Raw genomic sequence first — 15,845 nt, 5'->3', positions numbered from 1 at the left:
GTAAGGAGCTGAGTAACTTTGGTAGTAAACAGAAAAGTCACCATATGACATATCAACGTGATCTCACTTCTTGTATATCATTATCATTTACTTTATAACTAGGGTGACTGCTATCTAGTTGGCTGGGGCCTTGCCTGGGTTTATCACTGAAAGTTTGCCTCAGTCCCAGCAAGTAAAGACAATTAGTTACCCTATTTATAACCCTAGATACAAAGTAGTCAATGTCTCTCAAACAGCAATTTAGAATATTATCTAAAATCTCTTTCCTGCAAAGGATAAGATGAGATGCAATTGTTTATTTTTTTTGGGGGGGGTGGGGGCAGGGGCAAAGTTACTAAAGTATTTGAACTTGGGAGTTTATAACAAAATACATGACTCATATTTTCTAAGCTAAGTGTTTCTGAATTTGAATCTAGGACATTGCTATAGTATCTGCCCCTACATAACTCTCCCTCTCAACCCCCCTTGTTTTTATGATCTCATTTTCTCATGAAGTATAGCCCAGGATATAAACAAAGCCACTAAGATGGGCAGAGTCTTGAACCACTTTGTTCCTGGAATGAGAAAACCAACATCAGAGGCAGTTAGTCTTAAATTTTCTGCAAAACTTGCCACACCTCATCAAAGCTGAGACCCCTGAAAGCAACAAACTTGATCTGGGAACTAAGGAGACTTCCTCCTTTGGCAACAAAGTCACCTTTGCTGATGAATTCCAGTTCCTTAAATTAAGACTCTCATCTCACCTATGTTTGCTTGCAGTCCCAGCAGCAATTCTTTCCATGATTCCAAGTCACTCTGCTGCAGAGGAGCAAGCGAGTCCCTGATAGGCACTCTGTTCAAAGCTGCCGCCAGCCTGAGTCACAGAGGTTTATGGTCTGGCATTGCTGGCTGACCCTGTTCTTCCCAGCTGTTGAAGCAGCACTCGGGGCAAAAGGTGACTAGGTCACTCCTACTCCACCTGCTTATGTTGTTGTTTCTTTTAAATCCTCTTAAATGGACTTTTAAGTGTGAACTTTGCAACCATGTCCTGGCCAAAGAACAACCTCAGAGGCAGCTGCAGCCTGTTCAAAGAGAAGGGCTGGGTGGGAATTCAGACTCCCCGATTTCTGTTCACCAGCTCTCACTAATCTGACAGCCCAGCAATGAGTGCCAGTGTGACATGTGGACCTGCAAGTGCATTCATTTGCCCAAAGGCTGTGGAGGTTGGCAGTGGGAACCGCTGCTGTTTAAATTTCTCCCATCCAGGGATAAATTGGGAATTCAGAACTCTCTCCTTGCCTTCTACTTAAAATGCTAAAGCTGGGATGGACTTCAAAAGTCAGCTAGCCAGAATCACAGCAACTACCTTTAAGACCACTGGCTGCAGTAGTGGTCTGTTGTTGTTCAGTTGCTAAGTTGTGTCCGACTCTGTGACCCCATGGATCGCAGCACACCAGGTTCCCCCTTCTTCCACTCTATCCTGGAGTTTGCTCAAATTCATTGAGTCTGTGATGCTATCTAACCATCTCATCTTCTACTGCCCTCTTCTTCTTTTGCCTTCAATCTTTCCCAGCATCAGAGTCTTTTCCAATGAGTTAGCTGTTCGCATCAACCTCAGCATTAATACTTCCAATGAATATTCAGGGTTGATTTCCTTTAAGGTTGGCTGGTTTGATCTCCTTACAGTCCAAGGGACTCTCAAAAGTCTTCAACACCACAGTTTGAAAGCGTTCATTCTTTGGCGCTCAGCCTTCTTTATGGTCCAACTCACATCCGTACATGACTACTGGAAAAACCATAGCTTCGACTGTACAGACCTTTGTCAGCAAAGTGATGTCTCTGATTTTTAATACCCTGCCTAGGTTTGTCATAGTTTTTCTTCCAAGGAGCAAGCGTCTTTTAATTTCAAGGCTGCAGTCACCATCTGCAGTGGTCTATTGCTGCATCACAAATTGCCCCTTTTATAGTGGAAACGGACATGTATGGTACCTGCAGACGAGGACAGTGGAGCTAGTCTGTCTGGTTCAATTCCTGGCTCTCACACTTACTAGCTGTGTGACCTGCTACTTAAACTTCTCTTTGTGCCTCAGCTTTTCCATCTGTAAAATGAAGATAATAGTACCTAACCTCAGAGGGTTATTTTGGAAGACAAATGAGGTCAATATCTGTAAAGCACTGGAACAGTGCCTGACAATAAAGAGCTACATACCTCTTAGCTGATATGACTGTTATTAGTTAGAAACCTATTAGCCCTTCAAATAGCTTGATAGGAGCCTCAGCTCTTGGGATAACATTCATAAGCTATGCCAGTGTTGATCTTTGTTGCTGTGATGGATTGTTGTGGCCCCCCCAAATTCATATGTTGAAATTCTAACCCCACTGTGATGGTATCAGGGGACGGGGCCTTTGAAAGATGATTAGGTCATAGGGGTGAGCCCTTGTGAATGGGATTAGTGCCCCTGTAAAAGGAACTCCAGAGAGCTCTTCAGTGTCCCTGCCTAGTAATGATACAGTGAAGAGTCAGCAGCCTGAAGCCCAGAACAGGGCTCTTATCAGAACCTCATCATGCTGGCACCCTGAGCTTGGATTTCCAGCCCCTAGAACTGTGAGTAATAAATTCCTATTCTTTTTTTTTTTTAATATTTAAATTTATTTTTCAGCTGCACAGCACGGCTTGTAGGATTTTTAGTTTCCTGACCAGGGACCAGGAATTGAACCTGACCCTAGACAGTGAAAGCAAGCATCCCTAACCACTGGACCAGCAGGGAATTCCCCAAATTCCTGTTCTTTATAAGCCACTGTGTCTTTGGTACAGCGGTTTCTTATAGCAGCCTAAACAGACTAAGACAGTTGCCAGTATTTTTGGTCTGTTGAATATGGGCCCAGTTATAAACAAACATTTTACATATATGATCTCATTTAAACTTTATATAAAGTCCAATGAAATTGATGCTGTATTATCTTCATTCTACCCAAGAGGAAACTGAGGCTTAGTTAAATATGATGCTCAAGTTCACCAGAGCTGAGGCTCACATCTGGTATAATCTTGGATAGGAGTCAATGCCCTAATGGGTTGATGCTTTAAAAGATATTAAGGTGGGGGTGAATTTAAATTGCATGAGGGATAAATGTGAATCTTTGAGGACTAACATGATTGAATAATAGTCCCTTAAAGTTATCAGGTACTAATCCCAGGAAACTGTGAATAAAATCTTATATGGTTAAAAAAAAAAAAAAAATTGCAAGTGTGGTTAAATTAAAGTTCTTGCAATCAGGATTATTTTGAATCATCTAAGCGGGCCCTAAATGCAATCCCATGTATCTTTATAAGAGGGAGGTTTGCAGAGGGAGATTTGCCTGTAGGAAAAGAAAAGGCAATGTGATAACAAGGAAGCCCAGAATGCCAGCAGCCAGAAGCTGGAAGGAGCAAGGGATGGATTCTTCTCATGAGCCTCTCAAGAGAGTGTGACCCTGCTATCACCTCAACTTCTACCCAGGGATATTGGTTTCAGACTCCTGGCCTCCAGAAGTGTAAGAGAAGGGATATGTGTTTTAAGTCACCAAGTTTGTGGTAATTTGTTTTGGCAGCTTCAGACACATATAAATGGTAGTTAACATTTCTATCTCTGCCTTTTTGATATAATCCCAAGGATGTGAATATTCAATAAAGTTTCCTACATCTGCATAACCACAATGGTGTGATCACTCACCTAGAGCCAGATGCTCACCTAGATCACTCTCCTAGAGCCATCCAGATAACCACAATGGTGTGATCACTCACCTATAACCAGACATCCTAGAATGCAAAGTCAAGTGGGCCTTAGGAAGCATCACTACAAACAAAGCTAGTGGAGGTGATGAAATTCAGCTGAGCTATTTCAAATCCTAAAAGATGATGCTGTGAAAGTGCTGCACTCAATATGCCAGCAAATTTGGAAAACTCTGCAGTGGCCACAGGACTGAAAAAGGTCAGTTTTCATTCCAATCCCAAAGAAAGGCAATGCCCAAGAATGTTCAAACCAGCACACAATTTGCACTTATCACTCATCTCACACACTAGCAAAGTAATGCTCAAAATTCTCCAAGCTAGTCATCAATAGTACATGAACTGAGAACTTCAAGATGTTCAAGCTGGATTTAGAAAAGGAAGAGGAACCAGAGATCAATTGCCAACATCTGTGGATCATAGAAAAAGCAAGAGAATTCCAGGAAAACATCTACTTAAGTCCTTAATTGACTAAGCCAAAACCTTTGACTGTGTGAATCACAACAAACTGTGGAAAATTCTTAAAGAGATAGGAATACCAGACCACCTTACCTGCCTCCTGAGAAATCTGTATGCTAGTCAAGAAGCAACAGTTAGAACCAGACATGGAACAATGGACTGGTTCCAAATTGGAAAAAGGAGTATGTCAAGGCTGTATATTGTCTCTCTGCTTATTTACGTACTTATGCAGAGTACATCATGAGAAATGCTGGTCTGGAAGAAGCACAAGCTGGAATCAAGATTGCAGGAGACATATCAATAACCTCAGATATGCAGGTAATACCACCCTTATGGCAGAAAGCAAAGAGGAACTGAAGAGCCTCTTGATGAAGGTGAAAGAGGAGAGTGAAAAATCTGGCTTAAATCTCAACATTCAGAAAACTAAGATCATGGTGTTCTGTCCCATCACTTCATGGCAAATAGATGGGGAAATAATGGAAACAGTGACAGACTTTATTTTGGGGGGCTCCAAAATCACTGCAGATGGTGACTGCAGCCAGGAAATTAAAAAACACTTGCTCCTTGGAAAAAAAAAACTATGACAAACCTAGATGGTGTATTAAAAAGCAAAAACATTACTTTGCCAACAAAGGTCCGTCTAGTCAAAGCTATGGTTTTTCCAGTAGTCATGTGTGCATGTGAGAGTTGGACCATAAAGAAAGCCCAGTGTCAAAGAACTGATGATTTTGAACTGTGGTGTTGGAGAAGACTCTTGAGAGTCCCTTCGACTGTAAGGAGATCAAACCAGTCCATCCTAAAGGAAATCAGTCCTGGGTGTTCATTGGAAGGACTGATGTTGAAGCTGAAGCTCCATTACTTTGGCCACCTGATGTGAAGAACTGACTCATTTCCCTGATGCTGGGAAAGATTGAGGGCAGGAGGAGAAGGGGACGACAGAGGATGAGATGGTTGGATGGCATCACCAACTCAATGGACATGAGTTTGAGTAAGCTCTGGGAGTTGGTGAAGGACAGGGAGGCCTGGAGTGCTGCAGTCCATGGGGTCGCAAAGAGTCGGACATGACTGAGCGACTGAACTGAACTGAACTGAACGTCTACATAATTGTGCCTAAATGAGGGACAAATGTTTTATGTTATGAGTAATGGTTCTCAAACTTTGCTGAATCCTGTAATCAACTGGGGAGACTCATTCCCCAACACCTAGCCACAACCCAGACCAATTACATCAGAATCTCTGAAAGTGGGACCCAGGCATTAATACATTTTTAAAAATTTATTTTTATTTATTTGGCTGTGCCGGGTCCTGGTTGCAGTGCTCTGGATCTTTGATCTTTGTTGCGGCATGTGGATCTTTAGTTGCAGCATGTGCGATCTAGTTCTCTGACCAGGGAACAAAGTGGGCACCCTGCATTGGGAACACAGAGTCTTAGCCACTGGATCACCAGGGAAGTCCCCAGGCAGTAGTATTTTTAAACTTCCCAAATGTTTCCAAAGTGCAGCTATGTTTGGGAACCGCTGGTTTAGACAGAGGGCAAAAACATCTGTGTTTGTCATTGGACCTTTGCCTGTGGTTCTCGGTGTGAATTTCCAGCTGCTGCTAAGTGTCTTTACCTGGTTGCCAGGTACCTCGAACTAACTGTATCTTCCTTTCTTTCTGCAAACTTGCTCCCTGTCTTGTGTATCCAGTGTAGGCACTAGTACCACCAGCTTCTTTGTCCCCTTTGTGCTAAGTGGCTCCCCACTCTCTGCTTCCACTCCAACCCACCCCAACCTCGACAGACACCCCCTCCCATCTGAGGTCCTTGAGGGGCCTTGGGGTGGCATGAAGGGGACAAGTGGACTCAAAGTTGAAGCCTTTCCCACACATCACACTAGAGCTTCTACTTTAAAAAAAAAAAAACCTGATTGTAAAGAGTGCTGCAGTGAACATTGCTGTGTATATGTCATTTTGAATTACAGTTTTCTCAGGATATGTGCCCAGTAGTGGGACTGATGGGTCATATGGTAGTACTGTTTTTAGTTTTTAAGGAACCTCCGTACTGTTCTCCATAGTGGCTATCTCAATTTACAACTTGGCGACTAAACAACAGTAACAGTGTAGGAGGGTTCCCTTTTCTCCACACCCTCCTTCTCATTTATTGTTTGTTGATTTTTTTATTCAGTTCAGTTCAGTCGTGCCTGACTCCTTGTGATCCCATGGACTGCAGCATGCCAGGCCTCCCTGTCCATCACTAACTCCCGGAGTTTACCCAAACTCGTCCATTGAGTCAGTGATGCCTTCCAACCATCTCATCCTCTGTTGTCCCCTTCTCCTCCTGCCCTCAATCTTTCCCAGCATCAGGGTCTTTTCAAATGAGTCAGCTCTTCGCATCAGGTGGCCAAAGTATCAGAGTTTCAGCTTCAACATCATTCCTTCCAGTGAACACCCAGGACTGATTTCCTTTAGGATGGACTGGTTGGATCTCCTTGCAGGTCCAAGGGACTCTCAAGAGTCTTCTCCAACAGCACAGTTCAAAAGCATCAGTTCTTCAATGCTCAGCTTTCTTTAGAGTCCAACTCTCATATCCGTAAATGACTACTGGAAAAATCATAGCCTTGACTAGACGGACCTTTGTTGGCAAAGTAATGTCTCTGCTTTTTAATATGCTGTCTAGATTGATCATAACTTTCCTTCCAAGGAGTAAGCATCTTTTAATTTCCTGACTTCAGTCACCATCTGCAAAAAATAAACTCAGCCAGTGTTGCACTGTTTCCCCATCTATTTGCCATGAAGTGATGGGACTAGATGCCATCATCTTAGTTTTCTGAATGTTGAGCTTTAAGCCAACTTTTTCACTCTCCTCTTTCACTGTCATCAAGAGGCTCTTTAGTTCTTCTTCACTTTCTGCCATAAGGGTGGTGTCATCTGCATATCTGAGGTTATTGATATTTCTCCAGGCAATCTTGATTCCAGCTTGTGCTTCTTTCACCCCAGGGTGTCTCATGATGTACCCTGCATGTATGTTAAATAAGTAGGGTAACAATATACAGCCTTGACATACTCCTTTTCCTATTTGGCAGTCTGTTTTTACATGTCCAGTTCTAACTGTTGCTTCCTGACCTGCATACAGATTTCTCAAGAGGCAGGTCAGGTGGTCTGGTATTCCCATCTCTTTCAGAATTTTCCCCAGTTTATTGTGATCCATACAGTCAAAGGCTTTGGCATAGTCAGTAAAGCAGAAATAGATGTTTTTCTGGAACTCTCTTGCTTTTTCAATGATCCAGCAGATGTTGGCAATTTGATCTCTGGTTCCTCTGCCTTTTATGGTCATTGTAACCAGTATGTGGTGATACCTTGTTATCGTTTTGATTTGCATTTCTCAAATAATTAGTGATGTTGAGCATCTTTTCATGTGCCTCTTGACCATTTGTATGTCTTCTTTGGAGAGATGTCTGTTTAGGTCTTCCGTCCATTTTTTGACTGGGTGGTTTTGTTTTTTGATGTTGAGCTATTTGTCTACCATGTGTAAAATAGGTAGCTAATGGGAGGCTGCTGTGTAGCACAGGGAGCTCAGCTTGGTGCTCTGTGATGACCTCGAGGGGTGGCAGAAGGTAGGGGTGGAAGGGAGGTTTAAGAGGGAGGGGATATATGTATACATAAAGCTGATTCAGTTCATTTTACAGGGGAAACTAACGCAACATTGTAAAGCAATTATGCACCAATTAAAAAACAAAACAAAACCTGATTGTTCTTCCCTGGTGGTCCAGTGGTTAGGAATTCACCTGCCAGTGGACGGGACACAGGTTTGATCCCTGGTCTGGAAAGATTCCACGTGCCTGAGGGAAACTTAGCCCATGTGCCACAACTACTAAGCCCACCTGCTGTAGAGCCTGTGCTCTGCAACTAGAGAAGCCACCACAGTGAGAAGCCTGAACACTGCGAACTAGAGTAACCCCCGCTCACTGCAACCAGAGAAAGCATGCGTGCACCGGCAGAGACCCAGCACAGCCAAAAATAAACAAACAATGAATAAACAAAATTTTAAAAATCTGATTAAAGTTCTGTGAAACCTAGCATTTGGAAAATGAGTTCTACTGCTTAAAAAATGGGAAGAGAAGTGACTATAGTGTAGGTAGCTGTGTTACACACTCTGTGTCTCAAACAGAAGACACATGTTTTCATGGGAACAAGAGCGTAGGGAGTTGCTTGCAATGGCAAAGTTGATGCTTGGTGTGTCTGGCCAGACAGCGCCAGGGAAGCCAGACTTGGAGGCCCAGACACTAAAGAGAGAGCTTTCAGAAGCCAAGAGGAGATGGCAGGCCGTATCTTCAAAGCCAGAAGCTACTCCTCTCTACACACCCAGAAGATAATCCTTTCTTCTCACGTGTGAGTAAACCAGAGTTCAGACAGATTGAGATACTTGTCCTAGATCACAGAGCTTATAAATCGTGGCTCCTAGATCTGTATCTAGATCCTGCTCATCCCAGGGCCCTCTGGCTTACAGTCCTAGTTTATTCTTTCTGTTTTCATCTTACCCAGTGTTTCTCAAACTTTGGTGTAAGAATCACCTGGACTGTTTGTTAATAAAGATTTGAATTCCTAGGCCTACCCACTGGGAGTTGATACAACAGTAGCTTTAGAGTGGGACCCAGGCACCTGTGATTTTTAGAGCAAGCATCCCAAATGATGCTCCAGCAAGAAGGATGCTGACCACACTCTGAAAAACCTGGCCTGCATTTTTAGCAGGATTTGTGCCTGCTGCTGCTGCTGCTGCTAAGTCGCTTCAGTCGTGTCCGACTCTGTGCGACCCCATAGACGGCAGCCCACCAGGCTCCGCCGTCCCTCGGATTCTCCAGGCAAGAACACTGGCGTGGGTTGCCATTTCCTTCTCCAGTGCATGAAAGTGAAAAGTGAAAGTGAAGTCGCTCAGTCGTGTATGACTCTTCGCGACCCCATGGACTGTAGCCTACCAGGCTCCTCCGTCCATGGGATTTTCCAGGTGAGAGTACTGGAATGGGTTGCCACTGCCTTCTCCGGGATTTGTCCCTAGGTAGGCACAAAACCTGTTGAAACAATTGGAGACAATGAACAGCTTACCACCAGGAACCCCCAGAACCCTTACCCTTCCATCATGTTTTCCAGAGACTTTTTGGGCTTCCACCAGCTGCTGGGTTGGGAGACCAGGCCTTGGTTGGCATTCCAGCAAGATCCTTATCCAGGGCAACAACCACTGGCCATCCCATGGTAAGTACCCGGTTCCTACCACCTGCCCTGCCCTCCCTCTCCCCCCCACCGCCTACCTCCCAAATCCCATAGATCCCACATTCTGAAGACAGTAGATGAAACAGTTTTTAACATTGCCAGGAGGAGCCAATTTGGGGTCACATTTTGCAAGAGTAGCCAAATGCTGCCACAGTGGCTGTCAGCTTTGTCCCCTTCACAGCCTGCCTGAAAGAGGTCATTAAAAACTCACTTCTCTGTTGATCTGGCTCTCAGCTGCAGGATGCCTTCTGCTACCGGAGCCTCATAATGGCAGCTTTGAAGTCCAGCGCAAGTGTGAATTTATTGTTTTGTAAAGACCAGATTCCTGAACAGGTCATAAATTACCTTGTTAGACAAAGGCTCCTGGGGAAACATAGCGTGTTGAAATCCTTCAGTGGGTGATTATCCTCACACATTGCTGGCAGAGCAAGTAACTGGCACACAGGCACCAAAACCCAACAGCTGCCAAAGTCCAGAGAAGCTACAGCTAGCCTAGGCTTTGAAATCCTAGTTAACCTTTCTCCTAGGTGAGAAAGGTAGGGTGGGGAGAGAGTAGTGATTTTTAAAAACTGGCTTCTCATTCCTGATGTTTAGGAGAAGTCTGTTTCAGCAACACCATGAACTATAGCTAACTGCCATTAAATAGACTTGGTGGCATTATTCTGCTGGATTACAAGATTCCTCTTCAATGTTGGTGCATTCTTTCCTGCGCTGACTCCTTTCCTACCTGTCTAGGTGACCTTCCCAGAGTTATAAGTGGCACAATTAGCCTTTGACAGTAGTCAGTGATGGGTCATTATCTGATGGTACTTATGATGGCCTCTCTTCTCTCCAGATCTGGCATGGAATATCAGACTCTGTTAGGAACCTTCTCATCCTCTCTCTCTCATGCAATAGAGTTTTTGCTATTTCTAGCTGGATGACAAGCCTTAAATAGACTCTAACTGCAAACTGAAAATAAAATCAGGTCAAAATCTGGATTGTATTCTTTCTTTTAATGTGACTAGGAAAGTAATATGTGCTCCTTGCAGGGACTTTAGATAACACAGAAAGTACACAATAGGAAAATAAAAGCTATCGCATCAAGCCGAAAGAGCTGTTGCTTACATTTTGGCTTAAAAACAGGCTTATGCTGGACATTGGAGAAGGAAATGGCCACCCACTCCAGTATTCTTGCCTGGAGAATCCCACGGACAGAGGAGCCTGGTGGGCTACAGTCCATGGGGTCGCAAGAGTCAAACACGACTTAGCAACTAAACCACCACCAGCACCATACTGCTCATACTGCTTTTCCACACAGCTAGATATCATCAACATCTGCTCATATCATTGAAAATTCACCGGCAACATCTTTTCCAACGACTGAGTGGACATGCTTTTCAATTTGTTGGTTAGAAGAAAATGCTAGTATTTCTCAGGTACTTACTTGGTTAAGGGATGTGGACAATAATTGCCTCCCTCTCTGTGGGTCCAGGGCATTATTCATTTGGTCCACAAATATTTATTTAGCATCTACTATATAACAGATGTTATTCAGGATACTAGAGATCCACCCTGAATAGGATAAACAGAAATCTCTGCCCTGATAGCTCTCTGCCCTGATAACTCTCTGCCCTGGGAACTCCATGGAGTGTAACAGGGCACATTTTTTAAAAACTGGTGAACTGCCTTTTAAAACTGAGGATAATGGTTGTATATACCACACCCCCATCTAATAAAGGTCACTGATGTTATATAAAATCCTCAGGAATTAATGTTAGTTACATATAGTAACTGTGTTTTGTTTATACTCTATCATGCAGTTTGGGTACATAGTAAATACTCAGTAAGTATTGATCAAATTAATAATTTATGAATTGGTATGTCAAACATAATTAAAGTTGGTTTGCTTATCAATAATTGGGACTCCTTCCTGGAATTCAGGAAGGGAAATAAAAGCTAACTGCCATGGATGCTCTTCTCTGCTCAGACATTTGTTTGTGTTGAAGAGGACGAATCTAATCAGATAGTCTTGTCAGGAGTCCCCTCCAAGCCTGAGTTTTCTTCTTGTGGGCACAGAATGCTATACTCAAGTTCAAGAGACATTCATATCGTGGCGCTATAAATGCCCCCTGGAAAGGAAGGAGTCAGGTCAACTCTGCACTGTTCAGACATTCTCTGGCGAGGAGAGAGAATTGGCTTATTAATCTCAGCAGCAAAGGAAACAGTTCTTTGCAGAGAATTGTGTGATTTGGGGAATGCATTAAGGTATGTGCTGTCCCAGAGCAAGACAGACGCTTGATGTATGTGGTATTCAGAGACTCAGAAACTGGAAAAAGCAGAGATTAGATCAAGTTCTTTTCACCTATTTGATTTGTGTCTGATGCCTACATTTTGACAGATAATTAGCAGGTCATATAGAGTACCTGGAAGGCACTGAAATATTACAATTTATGAGTACCTGGCTCCGGGTGGCAGACTGTACGCTAAGAGTCGAAAGTCATCCTGAAGTTGGATTGCCAGATCTCTGACACTTGCAAAAAATGATCATAGAAAATGTTTGAATTTGCTTTAAGGCAGGACCTAATAAACACATGTGCATTGTGGGAACTGAAGCAGTAAATCTGTTATTTTTGCTAAGGACTAGCATACTCTCTGAAATGCAAGGGAGGGTTTGCTGAATTAGAGGGGGTGGGATAAAATATGAAAATGTCAGTGAAAGAAATAGTAATAAATCAGAGCTGGATTTTGAAGAAGAGTGATTTTTGGCCTCTGGAAGGGTCTAATAGAGCTGGCTAGTGGTTTGATGATCAAGGTTTCCTTTATAGAAGAGAGAGACTCAGTGAGGATTCATTTCAGGTCAGTTCCATGTCAGATTTCCCCTGACTTTGCTGCATTCTTGGATAATTAATCATCAGCTTCTATGTAGAAATGGCAAGGAGAGAGGGGCTTAGACAGAGTGAGTCCCAGAATTGGAATTCAGGCCTGGAGCTTGTGCTGCACACCCTTTACTCCATACCCAGCCAGTTGAGGGGGCCAGACCCTGGCTGTGCGGGCCCAGTTAAACCCTGAGGCTCTGCCACTTAATTGTACTGATACTTGGGCAACAAGGTTCACCAAGGTTCACCTCTTGGTTCAACAAGGAAAGGGAAATGTTCTCACCTGAATAGAAACCTACAGATAGGGGTTAGGCAAGCAGACTTTCTTCAGATCAAGTGAGTTTTGAAAATCCTGTATTTAAACTTGTAGGAATGTGTATTGACTCTAGGCCACCTTGCATCTTTCCACGTGGCTATTTCACAGACCTCTCACATGCGCCATGTCGAATGTTGTACACCTGACTGGACTGTCAGTGACATTCCCGCACCCCACTGGACCACAGGCTCCCGCATCCCATTGGACTGCAAGTTCCAGGATAGTCATTGTGTTGACTTTGTATTGTTTTTTGGCCACACTGTGCAGCATACAGGATCTTAGTTCCTCAACAAGGGATGAACCCAAGCCCTATGTAGTGGGAGTGTGGAGGCTTAACCACTGAACCACCAGGAAAGTCCTTTGTGTTGGCTTTCTTCATCACAGTGCCCTCAGTGCCTGGCAGGGTGGCAGGCATATTACCTTCATGAACGAAGGATTGCCTTGTCTTTCTATCTCTAGTTTCTCCTTTTTTCTAGGATCTCCACACGCAATCACCAGAACTGATTCACCCAACCCCATGCATACTTAAATATCTTAAATGCATACTTAAATATCTTAATATCTTGCATACTTAAATGTCTTAAATGGCTCCCATTGCCATTTAATGGGAGGAAATATATGACACCTCTCTTGATATGAACTCAGCCTACCTTTCTGACCTCATCTTCTATTGCTTCCCTAAACCCTTCTCTGGCTCCAGCTCAATAGAAACAGCCCAGTCTTTCCAGGCAGGCCATGCCTTCACCCTTCTGTCTTTTCTCTGCTCATCCTTCAGGCTGGAGGCCAGTCTGGGAGGAACAAAAAGATACCTTTCCACAGTGCTCCAAAATCTCCCTGAGAGTTTTTCAGTGTGGTTAACATCAAAATCATGTTCCTGTCTATATTTCTCAGAGGAGATGGTCATGCAGGCCAGCTCCTGTATTCTCACATAAACAGGTTGTTGGGAAATGTGTCTGTTAAGAGAGAAATATTCATTTATTTGACTAGGCCTGCCAAGGTCACCTTTAAAATAAATGACATTTTTACTGGTAGGGGAGGAAAAGAAATAACTGACTTACAACTGACTGGCCAGAATCACTATGCTGAAAGATCCATACTTGGGGGAAGATTGCACTGTGATGCCTTTCATCAGGTTTCATGTTCCAAGAAACAATCTTGGAACCAGATGGAGTTCTATCTCTCTCTTTTAAAAAAAAATTTTTTTTAATTTATTTACTTATTTGGCTGCCTCAGATCTTCATTGCAGAAGCTTGTGAGATCTTCTTTTGTGGTAGGAGGACTCTTTTCTCTCTAGTTATGGAACTCAGATTCCAGAGCACATGGGCTTAGTTGCCCCGCAGTATGTGGGATCTTAGTTCCCCGACCAGGGGTTGAACCCTTGTCCCCAACATTGGAAGGTGGATTCTTAACCACTGAACCACCAGGGGAGTCCCTGGAGTTCTGTGTCTTAAGGAGGGACATATATTGAGGTGACGAGCATAGAACTACAGTAGTAAGCAAAAGGGCTGGGAGAGATTCTCCAGGAAGATGAGAGGCCCAAGCTCTAATTCAAATCCTGGTCTTTTGCCCTGTGATCCACCTTGTCTTGCGCTCAAGTCCATGGACATTCTTCAGGAATGCCCAGGGCTGCAGAGTTTCTCTTGCCTATGGCACCAAACAACTTACCTTCCAATTTCTTGTCCAGCCTCTCCCTGCAACAGAAGAAAAAGACCAGAACAATATTTTCTCTCCCCATGCCACCTACTTCCTCCTTCTTTCCTCTCCCTGCTCCACTCAAGAACTTCTTTCTAGTTTACCAAACATCTGGTTGAGCCTCAGGCAGAGCTGCATCCTTTCCTCAGGCAAAGAGTGTCTTTGCTCACTGCTTTTGTACCCATTGTCTTGCCAGCACGATGAGAAATTTATTTTGTTCCTGTTTCAACTTAGGGATCCTTCTCCTAAATTCTAAGAAGAGGAATTCTGTGGGTCTGTAGTGCAAAACCTGAGCCCCTCAAACAGGTGAAGTTAGTAACCATAGGAGTCAGTGGCCAAATTCTGGGGGAATGTTGGACTCTGTCACCACAGACAGCATATTTTTCTCAGGTTCCGAGTGACTTGGTCCTGTCTGTGTCTTACCCTGGAAAGTTAATTTTGCCTTTGCCAATTTCTCAGTGTGGTACATAACCCCTCCTGTAACTGGCCCTTCATCTCTCTCTACCTCCCTTGGGCCACTGAATATCAGTGAGAAACGTCTAACGATGACTCCTCTTGACGATGTGAGTCCCTATGGGTATCCAGCAGGTGAAGAGGAGGTCGTGGCCGCAGCAGCCTCACTGTCTAGGCAGTATTTTCCTTTGAAGGTGTGGAAGCCTCAGCTCACCAGCCTGCCTTTGCTTGACAGATGATGGGGATAATGAAAGTGAAGGTGCAGCGAGGAATGGCCAGGGCAGTCTGGGCACGTGTCTCATCACCAGCTGTTTGGTGAGCCTGTGTGGATTCTCTGCCTTTGAAGGGCTGGCAGGCTGTGTGAACTGGGCCTGGGCTGCGAACACCCAAATCCTGAAGCAAAGCAAGGCTGGAAGACAGATGAAGGGAAGGCTTTCAAACAATATTGCTCCCTCTAATTAGCGCAGCCCGAGAGCCGCCCGAGGAGCTTCAGGTGACCCCCAGCCCAGCAAGGCTCAGGTATTTCTCAGAACCGACAGGGACTGGAAACCTTTTCACTTTGCTCAGACTGGTCTGGGAATCTTGAAAGAATCCATTTTCTTTCGACCCACGATGCTTCTGAGTGTGCATGTGGGAGTGGGGGAGGGGTGGAAAATTATCTAAGCCATTCGTTTTCATTGTTCTTTCGATTCTGACATATTCCACACACAGAAAAGTCCACATTCCTAGGCCCTTCTGTTTAAGACACTGCTGGGACACCCAGGCTGCCCTGTGCATGACCTCTTCTGATCCTGCCCTTAAAGTGTCTGCTTCTCCACCTTTACCCTTGCATCACATGGAGGAAAAATCATAATAAAGCTTACTATGGACCAAGGCCTTTATCATGCCCAGCGCTTTGGAAGGCAGGAATTATCATCACAATAATACAGAAAAGAAAACGGGGGTCCAGAGGCTGGAAACGCTCCAAGGCCCCACAGCAGGTTTCTCAGAGTCAGGATTGGCACTCAGGCCTGTCTGGCTCTAAGCCGCTACACTACCCTGCCTCCCTTGGGAAAGGTGGTTGATATGGTATGTTGGT

This window comes from Cervus elaphus, chromosome 12, assembly GCF_910594005.1.
Source record: "Cervus elaphus chromosome 12, mCerEla1.1, whole genome shotgun sequence".
In the NCBI taxonomy this organism is placed as follows: Eukaryota; Metazoa; Chordata; class Mammalia; order Artiodactyla; family Cervidae; genus Cervus; species Cervus elaphus.
Note: the sequence above shows the minus strand (reverse complement) of the source record.